This window comes from Danio rerio, chromosome 14 (assembly GCF_052040795.2).
Source record: "Danio rerio strain M-AB ecotype USA chromosome 14, GRCz13ab, whole genome shotgun sequence".
NCBI lineage: Eukaryota > Metazoa > Chordata > Actinopteri > Cypriniformes > Danionidae > Danio > Danio rerio.
The window spans coordinates 56,170,001-56,182,500 of NC_141034.1; the positions used below are offsets into that span (position 1 = coordinate 56,170,001).

At 39.6% G+C, this 12,500-nt stretch overlaps 1 protein-coding gene across 7 annotated transcripts in view; it reads right to left on the reverse strand.

The window, feature by feature from the left end:
* unc5a (unc-5 netrin receptor A) overlaps window positions 1-12,500 on the reverse strand; it is a 716,311-nt gene that overhangs the window by 383,353 nt on the left and 320,458 nt on the right. The gene's annotated exons all lie outside the window — the stretch shown is intronic.

Here is a 12,500-nt window from a genome sequence, read left to right on the forward strand (position 1 = left end):
GAAACTAATAAAAACAGCAGAAGTCAAAGATTCATTTTAATTATTTAGCCTGACATGTTCACTGTTCCAAGATATTATAAAACTTTCAAAAATAAAATATACTGTTTTCAAGGGGGAATAAGTTTTTGTTTTTTACCCAGACATTTAAAAAGAATATATTTAAGAGGAGTAAGCACAATACCGTGATATTTTTATCCAAGGTTATCATACTGTCAGAATCTTATCCCATGCCTAATTGAGAGGCGCCTTTTTTGAATGATTTACTATCAGCTGTAAGTGTTTTGCGCGCTGCTTATGCACCCTGTGCGCCTCAACCGCCTGCTGCAGAAGTAGAAAAAGTTAACACTGTGTGATCGGCCCTTTATATCCAAACACACGTCCTGTTCTTATGCCCAATAGGTGATGCAGACGTCTCCAAAACCTTACAGGTGGACAAATCTACACTTGATAATCTACGTTTATTGAAACAAATATAAATCTGCAGTTAATAGACAATAGTGCTAATAATAATCACATTATACAGTAGCAGATGCTCATGAAAAAACTGAAAAAGCCCCTTGTTATGTATTTGTGTTTTTTGTGCTCTGTTGCTCTGTGTTTCTCTCTCTCTCTCTCTCTCTCTCGCTCTGTTCTCCCATATCTGCTTTCATGTATTCTCAGGTTCCATTCATTGGTCCATTCAGCTGTCAGTCAATCCTCCCCGGTTACGTCACTCTTACATCATATCCAATAAGCAAAGACCACCCGTCATAAAAGCGCGTGTCAGACCACTCGCCTTCCCTTGCTTGCATTTTTCTCTTTTGCTGCTTTGTCATTTGTTTGCATTTGTCGCGTGCGTTTAGAAATAACCCTGTCTAACTGTGTTTTGTTGTTGCTCGTTTCTGTGTGCACGTTATCCGTCCGTTATTCGTACATCGTTCTTAGTTTATCGTTGTTTACGAGGCTTGGACGAAGCGGACAAGTAAGAAGGTCACGTGACACATTTTGCAACACTTAGGACTACTCTGCTGTACAGCGTATTATGTTAGGGGCGAGAGCCACCCCTTGTACTTTTTGGATAGCTAGATAGTAGGGGTGTCAAAATTAATCGTTTCTTCGGGGCACCGCGATGCAGATGCGGACAATTCGGTATTGGTTCAGTAATAATCATAACCGGTTATTATGTACTGACGTCATTTATCTTCTATGCGCTCTGTCGTGAGGGAGGTGAGCGCCGGTATTTACAACACTCAGCCAACTCAGGGCCGGCCTGTGGCATAGGCACCATAGGCAAATGCTAAGGGCGCTGTACATCCAGGGGGGCGCCAGAAAGGAACGCGGTTCAGTTGGTTTTGTTTTCAAAATTCCTGACACACATTCAGTTATAGACGGCAATAACTCAAAAACCTCTCACCCTAAAAAGATCTAAAGTGTGTTTCCTACAAAAAGACAAAGCTGGCTATGTTTCACAGCTGTCTTTTTATTTTTTTTTCGCTCGATATTACGACCACTGCTCCGTTTAAGCCCTCGCAATATTTGTTTAGCCGGAAGAGCTCGCACTGAGAGGAGCTCTCAGTAAGGGACCGTCGGAAAAGTGCTTCTTTATTTTTCGTTTTTTTTTTCGTTTTTCTGCTCCGCTCAGCGCGAGCTCTCCCTGTTGCGAGGGCTTAAGTGTGTGCGTGCGTGCGTGCGTGTGTGTGTGTGTGTGTGTTTGTTTGTTTCTTTGGTGCTGTCTATGTTTGTGTATGTGTTTGAATGAGAGACAGTGTGTTGCTGTGTGTCTGTGTGTTTATACAGACAGCTTGTTATAGCCTCCCCCCAAAATATAACACTATATATGGAAAGCATCGTCAATGCACCGTGATGCACCGAGATATCGAATCGAACCGAATCGAAGGCATGATAATGGTAACCGAACCGAACCGTGAGACCAGTATAGGTTCACACCTCTACTAGAAAGAGTAGATAGTCAGGACTCGGAAGATCTTCGTGTGTTAATTATACTGTTTTCACATAGTTAGTTAACTAGATGCTTCTGGGGAGTTAGATTTGGTTTGAGTTTTGTTCTTTTCATTTCTTTAGCGCCGCCCGCGTCCCTTCTGCCAGCTCTCTTGTTTTTTCCCGTCTTTATTTTGTCTCAGTGTTGTAAATAGTATATCTTTGCCTTACTTACTTTTTCTTTATTTTTAATTCATTCGTTGTTGTTGTTGTTCACTTTGGGATGGTAAATAAAAGCACACATTTTTTGGCATTACTTTAGTTGTCTTTCCACTCATTCACTGTTTATATAAATATATATTTAATTAAATAAATGTCAAACCCCACAACCCTAGACTAACATCAGGGGTTTGTAACACCCCCGAGGTGAATAAGGCATGGAGGCAGTGGTGTTTATATTAATGTAGATCATAATCATTTCTGGATCATTTAAATCCTTTAATTGTGTTCATCTGTAAAGATATTTGTGTATTGCTGTACATCCTCTGTGTATTCAGCAATGTGTAAGTGTTTGGACCTGCATAGGTGCATAACTAATGCGCTGGACTATAGAGCAGCTTTTAGTTGGTCAATGGTGCGGTCTATTTCAGTTCTTCTAGCAACAGGTCAACAATGCAATAGTATCTGGATGCAGCCTTTATGATGCAAGCTGAGATTGCATCACTCAGCGATGCAATGTCAGACACAATGCACTCAATGGAGTGAGTGACGTCACTGTGATGGGTAGGGTTAGATGTGGGGTTAGGTGAGCGGATTAAAAAGCATTGGATGCAGCTCATATTGCACTGCAGACAGACCCCTCTCCAACAATGAGCGTTAACACACCTCCTTTATAGACCAGCACACCCATCAGACCACAAAGCAGGACAAATGAAATCACTATTTAAACAACGTGGTGCAAAACCTGAAAATGACAGCTGTGCTGGTGTGAAAATAGCAACAAATCATGCCAAACATGTCTTGTGTCGGGTGTACGATAGGGCCCTTAGATTCCTTTCACCCCCACGCCAAGATATTGACTAAAAGTCTCCAACAAATCTAATCAGAACTTGAACATGCGCCACCAGGAAGTTGCAATCCAGCATTATCCATGTTATATTTAGCCATGTGTTTTGTGCTCCATATATAACTCAGGCCTTGCTTGCGCCGTGTATGTTCAACAGGAGCCTCGAGCGGCGTTTTCCCTCTCTGAAGGATCCGTATCACAGACCCGAGTGCTTATTAGACCCTGCTTGGTTGCTTCAGAGAAAGGCTGTCTGCAGCCTCTGGGCAAAGCATCAACAAAAGAGGAATTGCATTATCTTCCTGCTCTCCTCCATAGCAAAACACGACCACCCACTCCACCTAAACCCCCCCGGGACAAGTGTTGATGCAAGTCCAATTGTATTTGCTCGTCAAAATTGCATTACTCTTGATGGAGGGCTTTCGTGGCCTCCTGACTAGGCATGGCAGCATTTCAAAACAACATTTGCATGAACGTGCATTCAGTTGAGGGCATTCTTTTCTTAAGTGAAGTCTAACAGATTCAGGAATTTTTCACAGTATTTCCTATAATATTTTTTGGTCCCACTTTATTTTAAGTGACCTTAACTACTATTACTTACATGTAAACATAAATACAATGTACTTACTGTGTTTATAATGTATTTGAGAACACTTCTGGTGCTTTTGAGGTGAGATATGATTACGGTTAGAGACAGGTTTGGTGGTATGGATAGGTTTCAGAATGGGTTAAGGTGTGAGGGATGGTCAACAGTGTAATTATAAATGTAATTACAGAAACTAATTACTGACGTAATTACATGCAAGTATTTCATTAAGCATAAGTACAATGCACAAACATGTATTTGCACAATAAGTACAATGTAACTTATTATTAACTACAGTGTAAGTACAAATTAGTTAAGACCACAATATAAAGTGGGACCTATTTTTTTCTACTGGAGAAAGTCTTATTTGTTTTATATTGCAGGAATAAAGGCATTTTTTTAAAATGTTAATACCATTTAAAGGTCAATATTATTAGCCCCATTAAGCAATATTTGTTTTGGATTGTCTCTAGAACAAACCACCGTTATACAATGACTTGCCCTATTACCCTAACTTTACCCTAAGTAACCTAGTTAAGCCTTTAAATATCACTTCAAGCTGAATACTAGTGTCTTGAAGAATATCTAGTCAAATATTATGTGCTGTCATCATGGCAAAGAGAAAACTAATTAGTTATTAGAGATTAGTTATTAAAACTATTATGATTAGAAATGTGTTGAAAAAAAAAATCTTCTCTCCGTTAAACAGAAATTGGGGAAACAAAAAAACTTTTTAAAAAATTGTTTCAAGCTTACATTCATTCATTCATTCATTCATTCATTTTCTTGTCGGCTTAGTCCCTTTATTAATGCAGGGTCGCCACAGCGGAATGAACCGCCAACTTATCCAGCACATTTTAACGCAGCGGATGCCCTTCCAGCCGCAACCCATCTCTGGGAAACATCCACACACACATTCACACACACTCATACACTACGGACAATTTAGCCTACCCAATGTCTTTAGACTGTGGGGGAATCCGGAGCACCCGGAGGAAACCCACGCGAACGCAGGGAGAACATGCAAACTCCACACAGAAACGCCAACTGAGCCGAGGATCAAACCAGCGACCCAGCAACCTTCTTGCTGTGAGGCGACAGCACTACCTACTGCGCCACTGAGATCAATAAAAGTCACTTTGTTAAGCTGCAGAGTTAAAATTCTAACATCAAATATTTCCAGAGTAATTTCCAAGGTCAAATAAAGCAATCAAAACATAAATTGACAGATAAATCATGCAATATTAGAGGTCAATAATGATTCTGATGTTAACTGTGAAAGTAAGTTTCCCTCCATCCTCCACATCACCACCACCACCAGGTCGGCCTCGTCTCCACTCAGGGGGTTGGCTTCGCCCTGCCTTCATCTTCAGGCAGGATCTGCCAGCTCATCAGGGGTCGCCACTATAGACGGGGCTTACGCCAAAGAACTTTATGAAAGGACCATAACAAACTCTCATTCATGCAAACAATTCACAATAAATGTTCAAATGTTTATCTGCCTCCTAAAGTCTTTCTGGTAGAACGAGAGATCCTCATCATGGATCTGCAGCCGCCAAATCTGTAGCAGCTGCGTGATGCTATCATGTCAACAAGGAGCAAAATCTCTGAGAAATATTTCCAGTAGCTTGTTGAATCTATGCCATGAAGGATTGAGGCAGTTCTCAAGGCAAATGGGGGTCCAACCCGAAACTAGTTAGGTGTACCTAATAAAGTGGCCGGCGAGCGTACATTGCCCATACATAAGCAATTCTTGAACATTTTAGCTGATTGCACAAAATCTCTACTGGAGGTGTCAGTGTCAGTATGGTTAATAAAACACTGTAGTATTCACTATAAATGACTATGGTATATTCTCATGTGGGTGTCTGAGAGCTGAAAATAGATCTGGCAGCAGATATCGCAGCCTCTGTTACTCTTCACCTTGTACTTTTTTGCTAACATTTATTATTATTTATTTAGGATATGTGTTTTCTCATTCTGATTCCACAACTAATAAATTGTTAAAATGACTTTAATTAAATAGTAATTTTATAAAAAAGTATATACTGTGTTTTTTGGAAGAGTGCACTTGCATTATGATGATATTATATTGTCTGGCATTATATAATGAGTGGCATAAAATGGGCTTCAAATGACAATAATATAATTTAATGCAATGCATTTTGATGCAATATATCCTACAACAAAAACAGGTATCGTGACAGGCCTTACTTCGTATATGATTCTGGTGAATAAAATCTTTCTCAATAACAGAGACGCTGCCAGTCATTTGGCTCCATCAAAACAGATGTCATGCCTGTCTTCACCAATCAGGCCTTGGCAAACATTAAGAGGTGAAGAGGCCTCTTTGACATTCAATTTAATTAAATGGGATTTAATGGGAATAGCAGAGGCACGGAGCATTAGATGGCCATCGAGTCCTGAGATGACATTGGCATGACTTTGAGAGGAAAACTCAAGTGGTTTCGTTAAAGGAATAGTTCAGTCTATAGTGTAGTTACAATGAAGGAGATCTGAGGCTTTGACATAAAGACAATGCAGCAGACATTAAAATGCCACATATTATTCTGTATATTATAAACTACACTGTAAAACATATATGCTAATTCACATTTATTTGAAAATAAGTATTTTTTATGTTCATTTACATATGTAAATTGTATTATGGGATGTAGATTTCTGCTCTATTGACTTTTGATGATGAAAATTCAAAGGTTTTAGTGATTTAAAACAATATAGTTTCAACAGTTCACACTTAGCTGATGATTTACAAAGCTTATTTGGCATGCTGTCCCGGGAGAGAGCCCCGAGCTCAAGGGCTCCTCGAGCCCGGGGCTTCCTCCCGTTGACAGAGCAAGAAGGGAGCCCGAGCTCGGTGGATCTCAGAATTCCCCTGCTGCTGTAGCTAAGGGAACACAAGGGATTAGACAAGCTTGATTGTTATGTATGTTGAATGTCTTTGGATGGTGGGAGGAAACCGGAGAACCCGGGGAAAACCCACGCGGACACGGGGAGAACATACAAACTGCCCACAGAAACACCCACCGGTCCTATGGAACTAGGGCCGGCAGTATTCTTGCTGTGTGGCTCGCAGTGCTAACCACTGGACCGCCGTGCCGCCCAATCACAGGTAAAGGAGGAGAATAGGGGAGGAGGGGGGTTTCTTCCAAACGAAGATAAAGTGAACTGAAAACTGAGGCTATTTATAGTGGCTTAGGGCTCATATGATTGGAAGATTAGTGATTAGCAAATGCGAGACTGGCCGTGATAAATCATAAGCACGTGATCCTCTCGAAATTAGTTTATGAATAAACTTCACGTATGTTTTGTTTTGTTTGCTTTATTTATAAAGATAATTTAGATAATTTAGATAATTTAGACAGATGTTGACCAAAGTGCTGTACAAAAAGACCAGCATACAAATAAATACTTTTAATAAATGCAGAGTTGAAGTCAGAATTATTAGCCCCCCTGAATTATTCGCCACCCTGTTCATTTTTTTTCCACATTTCTGTTTAACGGAGAGAAGATTTTTTTTCAGCACATTTCTAATCATAATACTAATAACTGATTTATTTTATCTTTGCCATGACAACAGTAAATGATATTTTCCTAGATATTTTTTAAGACACTTCTATTCAGCTTAAAGTGACATTTCAAGGCTTAAGTAGATTAATTAGGGTAACCAGTTAAACTCTGCTGCTATTTGGGGATTTCCAACTGGATTTTGCCTACCCAAATTTATAAGCTTCCCAAATCCACATGCAGAGGTGTACATGCAAAAATTTGGTATCATTTTAAAGAAAGCCTTTTGAATTTTCATAAAACACTATTAAAAGTGTTTAAAATATCTGTATATGTCGTCTGTGTTATAATAAACACCTAATAAAATAGGCTCTTTTGTATTTTTTTTGTATAAACTCAAGTTTGAAAGTGTACCTTTTAGGTTGTGTGTGGTCTAGCGTGCTGTAATTAATGTTGGTGGCTCCTGCACATGTCTGTAATCATAGAAAAACAGTAAAATGTCTCTACTATAATCTATGCAAAAGTTATTGTGTTCCAACTGATGAGAGGTGCTGTACAAGCCACAGAGAGCGATCATTGTTTTCATATTTCACTATTCTTTTGTTTGATCAAACATAATTCACTGTGTTTGGACCATGTCAGACATATAGACCTTTTTCTTGGAATGCAAAATTACCCATAATGCTTTGCGTGTATGCGCAATGAGAATGCGAAGAACTTCCGGTCGGCAGCTGATGCGTGTAAACAGTCACATTTGGACAGCTGTGAAACGATAGTTTTAATCTATTTGACCTGCTTTTATCCTCTTTGAACTAATACTGTTGTCCATCAGCAGCATCTCCTGGACTGATTATTTAAAGAAATGTGATCTAATAGGATGGAAAACAGCTGCTGTGAGGCGTTTTCCCCTCGTTGTCAGACGGCATCTTCTGCAGTTTAAATGAAGCCTCGTCATCGCTAAAGTCAACATTTTCTCTTTATTTCAAATATATAACCAGCCCAAACACATGTAATATACCAAAATGTTTGACACACACACTGACACACTGATTTAATAACTGTGACAAAGTGAAAATGTAGGCTAGTGTCATTTCGAAATGACAGAAAAACACAAACCGTGGTGAAAACAACACACGAAATAAAACACAAACGGCTCGCGATTAGAATGAACAGCAAATCAGCAGCAGAGGATCAATGACAGACTTTTATTGCTCATTTTTGTAAATTGCACGACTTTCATACCTGTTAAGTTTCATGCCAGTACTCTGGTTTGCTCTCTCTCTCTGTGTGTGTGTGTGTGTGTGTGTGTGCATGTGTGTGTGTGTGTGTTAATGATCCGCTGAGCTAACAGCTGACAGGCCGGAAACGCACACACACACACTGTATTTCTGACAGCAAACACGTGAACTAGGAGAACGTTTTTCTCGTATTTCTGACGCGCTTGAACCACATGTGACAGATTATAACGGCTTTAACAGACACATTTCTAAGTTGTGTGTCACAAAAACACTCTGTTATCTATTAAAAACGTTATTGAAACCCATTTTCGGAGCACAAATTACCAGTTGTACACGCTGTAAACGGAAGTTTTTAGCATTCTACCGGAAGACGCTGGTCGCTATGGCGCCCTCCATGCAGCAGCCATGAAAAACGTCTATAAAAGGATTACTTATGCACATCACCTCAAAAACAGAGGAGAAATGGCCCTGAAGCGCACAGCATAATGTGAGAGATGACAGCTGTCTGTGCTATCTGGGGCTGCTAAGTGATCATAAATGTATTGTATTCAGAAATGATTATTCTAATCCTCATAGACAAGAAAAAATACAGTAGCGACTGCAGGTTAAAGGAAAGCAGTGGAGTAAAAGTACAGATACAGCACTAAACATGTACTCAAGGGAAAGTAAAAGTACAAATTTATAAAACTACATAGTAAATTACAATTGAGAACAACTACCCAATTACAGTCATTTGAGTATTTGTACTGGTGACCGTACACTCAAAAAATGTATTCATTATATTTACTAATTTTTGTAAGCTAAACAATTTATACGGGCTGATTTTAAACAAGCAGACTAGATGTAGTAGTCTTTAACTTAATTTCATTCATTCATTCAGTCATTTATTAATTGATTCATTCATTCATCTTCTGCCGCTTTTCCGGGTCCCATTCCCTTTAAGACCCAGCTGCGTCACGCCATAAGCACATTCGCTATTTACAGGACGTAAAGTAAGTCTAAGTGGAAAAACTGAGCATTTCACTAGCAAACAGTAAACAGATAACAGTTTTTTAACAGAAAACTGTTAAACAGAGCATCTACTGCGAGAGAATGAGAGATAATGGAACTACTTTCACTTTCACTCTTGGATAGGGAAACCTTTAAGCACAGACATCAATTAGTCTATAAATAATTAATTGCATTTGTTAAGAGCAAATATTCGTTTCAAAACTATTTCTAAATTCAGTTCTAATTTCCAGCAAATGAATAAATGAACAATAATGACCAAGTGTGGTCAAAATACTGAGTTATATCCTAAAACACATGCTGTGCCCCATATGGCCTAAAACCTGACAGGTGGACAAATCTAAGCTTGTTTTTAATAAAACAAATATAAATATGGATATAATAAATAATACTGCTAATAATAATAACATTAAACAAAAGCAAATTGTTATGAATGAACTGAAAAAGCCTCCCGAGATGAATAAGGCATAAAAGCAGTGATTTTTCATATTTATGTAGGCTAGAAAATAATATGTTTTGTAATATTTTAATCCTTTATATTTATTTCCTATATCTATTCTTATTATATCCTATATATATCCTTAATATTTAAATTTTTTCATATGTAAAGATATTTGCCTATTGCTCTCTTGTGTGTATTAAGCAGTGTGTAAGTGAGGTGCAACTCTGCGCTGGAGTTTAGACCGGGTTTGTTTTGGTCTAATGAAAAATCTATTATAGTTTCTCAAAATAGCAACGCGCAGCAGTGCGCCTTAGAATGCCTCCCTTTTTAGATCAGAACGCCTATGGGCGCACAAATGAGCGCTAATGCATTTGCTATTTAAACAGCGTAGCACAACACCTCAAAACCACTCTTGCGCCAAGCTTAAACTACCAAAAGACTATTGCGCCACACCTTGGGCCACATTGCGCCAGGTGTATAATAGGGCCCATAGTCTCTCAAGTGTGTCCTGGGTCTTCCCCGAGGCTGCCTTCCGTTGGGACATGCCTGGAACACCTTCCTAGGTAGGCGTCCAGGAGGCATCCGAAACAGATGCCCGAGCCACCTCAGCTGACTTCTCTGGATGTGGAGGAGCAATGGCTCTACTCCGAGCTCCACTCGGGTGTCAGAGCTCCTCACCCTATTCATAAGAGTGCGCCCTGCCACCCTTCGAAGAAAACTCATTTCGGCCACTTGTATCCGAGATCTTAAAAGATCCAAAGCTTAATTTGTTTGTTTAAATTCAGTCCTTATATAAATTATTTGCAGCCACTCACCTTAACGAAATGTAGTAAACCCAATGAATCATTCTCTTTCAGTGTGTGTTAATGTTTGCTCCGAGCGAGTCGTGCGGTGCTGCGGTTTCCCGGTGTTTAATCACACTGAGATATCAAAACCACCAGCCCTCTTGAGGCAATTACCAAGTGTTACATTGCAGATTAGCAGATTTCCTTGCCACAGGCCCTTCCTGATCAAACTTCCCAATCAAACATTGAATAAGTCATATAAAACCAGCTGAATCAATCAGCCTTGGGGAGAAAACCCAACATAAGTGGCGAGATTGATCGGCTAAATGGAATTTAAAACAACTTTTAATAGAAAGCATTTCACTATCAAGACAGTCTGCGGTGGAGTGATGAAAAGAGCTAACGCTTCTGTCATGTGGAGTATCTTACAGACAAGTGTGTTTCATTAGATATGCTTTTTTACCAAAACACAGTTCACAAACACTTTTAAAAATCCGTAAATTAGCAGTGTTCAGTGTTTTGTGATTCATGTTTTTATTTTTCCTCGTTTGTTTATGCGTTTGAGTTGCATTTTAGGAGCTTGATCTTTCTTCCAACAACTTTTAACCTTGAAAAGGTTACTTTTCTGAGCATGTGTAATAGTTTGCAGTGCTTTATTGTCTGGGTTGGTGTTGTACAGTGCATCCTGAAAGTATTGATAGCGCTTTACTTATTCCACATTTGTTTATGTTTAAAGCCTTTTTCCAAAATTGATCAAATTTATTTATTTCATCACCATTCTACACACAATCCCCCATGATGACAATGTGAAGAAAGAGTTCTTGAAATTGTTGTAAAATTATTATAATTTAAAAAGCTGTAAAATCACATGTACATCAGTATTCACAGGCTTTGCTAAATACTTTGTTGATGCCCCTTTGGCAGTGATTACAGCTTCAAGTCTTTCTGAATATGATGCCACAAGCTCTGCACATCTGTCTTTGGGAATTTTTGCCCATTCCTCTTTGCAGCACCTCTCAAGCTCTATCAGGTTGGATGGGAAGTGACAGTGTACAGCCATTTTCAGATCTCTCCAGAGATGTTCAATAAGATTTAGGTCTGGGCTCTGGCTGGGCCACTCAAGGACATTCACCGAGTTGTCGTGAAGCCACTCCATTGAAATTTTCACGGTGTGCTTTGGGTCATTGTCCTGCTTGAAGATGAACCAACGCCACAGTCAAGAGCACTCTTGTGCAGGTCTTCATTCAAGATGTCTCTGTACATCGCTGCATTCATCTTTCCCTCTATCCTGACTAGTCTTCCAGTTCCTGCCGATGAAACACATCCCCACAGCATGATGCCAACACCACCATGCTTCACTGTTAGCCTGGTGATGAGCGCTGTCTGCTTTTCTCCAAAGGTAACGCCTGGCGTTCACTCCAAAGAGTTCAGTTTGAGTCTCATCAGAGCAGAGAGTTTAGTTTCTGATGGTCTGAGAGTTCTTCAGATGCCTTTTGGCAAATTCCAGGCGGGGAGAGTCTTCCGTCTGGCCACTCTACCATACAGATGCCTGATTGGTGGATTGCTGCACAGATGGTTGTCCTTCTGTAAGGTTCTCCTCTCTACACAGAAGAACGCTGGAGCTCAGACAGAGTGACCATCGGGTTATTGATCACCTCCCTGACTAAGGCCCTTCACCCCCGATCACTCAGCTTAGATGGCCGGCCAGCTCTAGAAAGAGCCCTGGTGGTTCCAAACATCTCAATGAACAGTTGCATGCATGTACTTTGTGTTTATTTACTCTTTTAAATTGCATTATGGGGTCTTGATCTCTGCTCTGGCAAATACTGGTGCTGAAATTGTGTGTTGTAAAATGTATTTTTATTGATATTTTAAAAGTTTGCTTATATATTGAATCAAAATATCACAGAATGAGTCGCCAGTTTATCCAGCA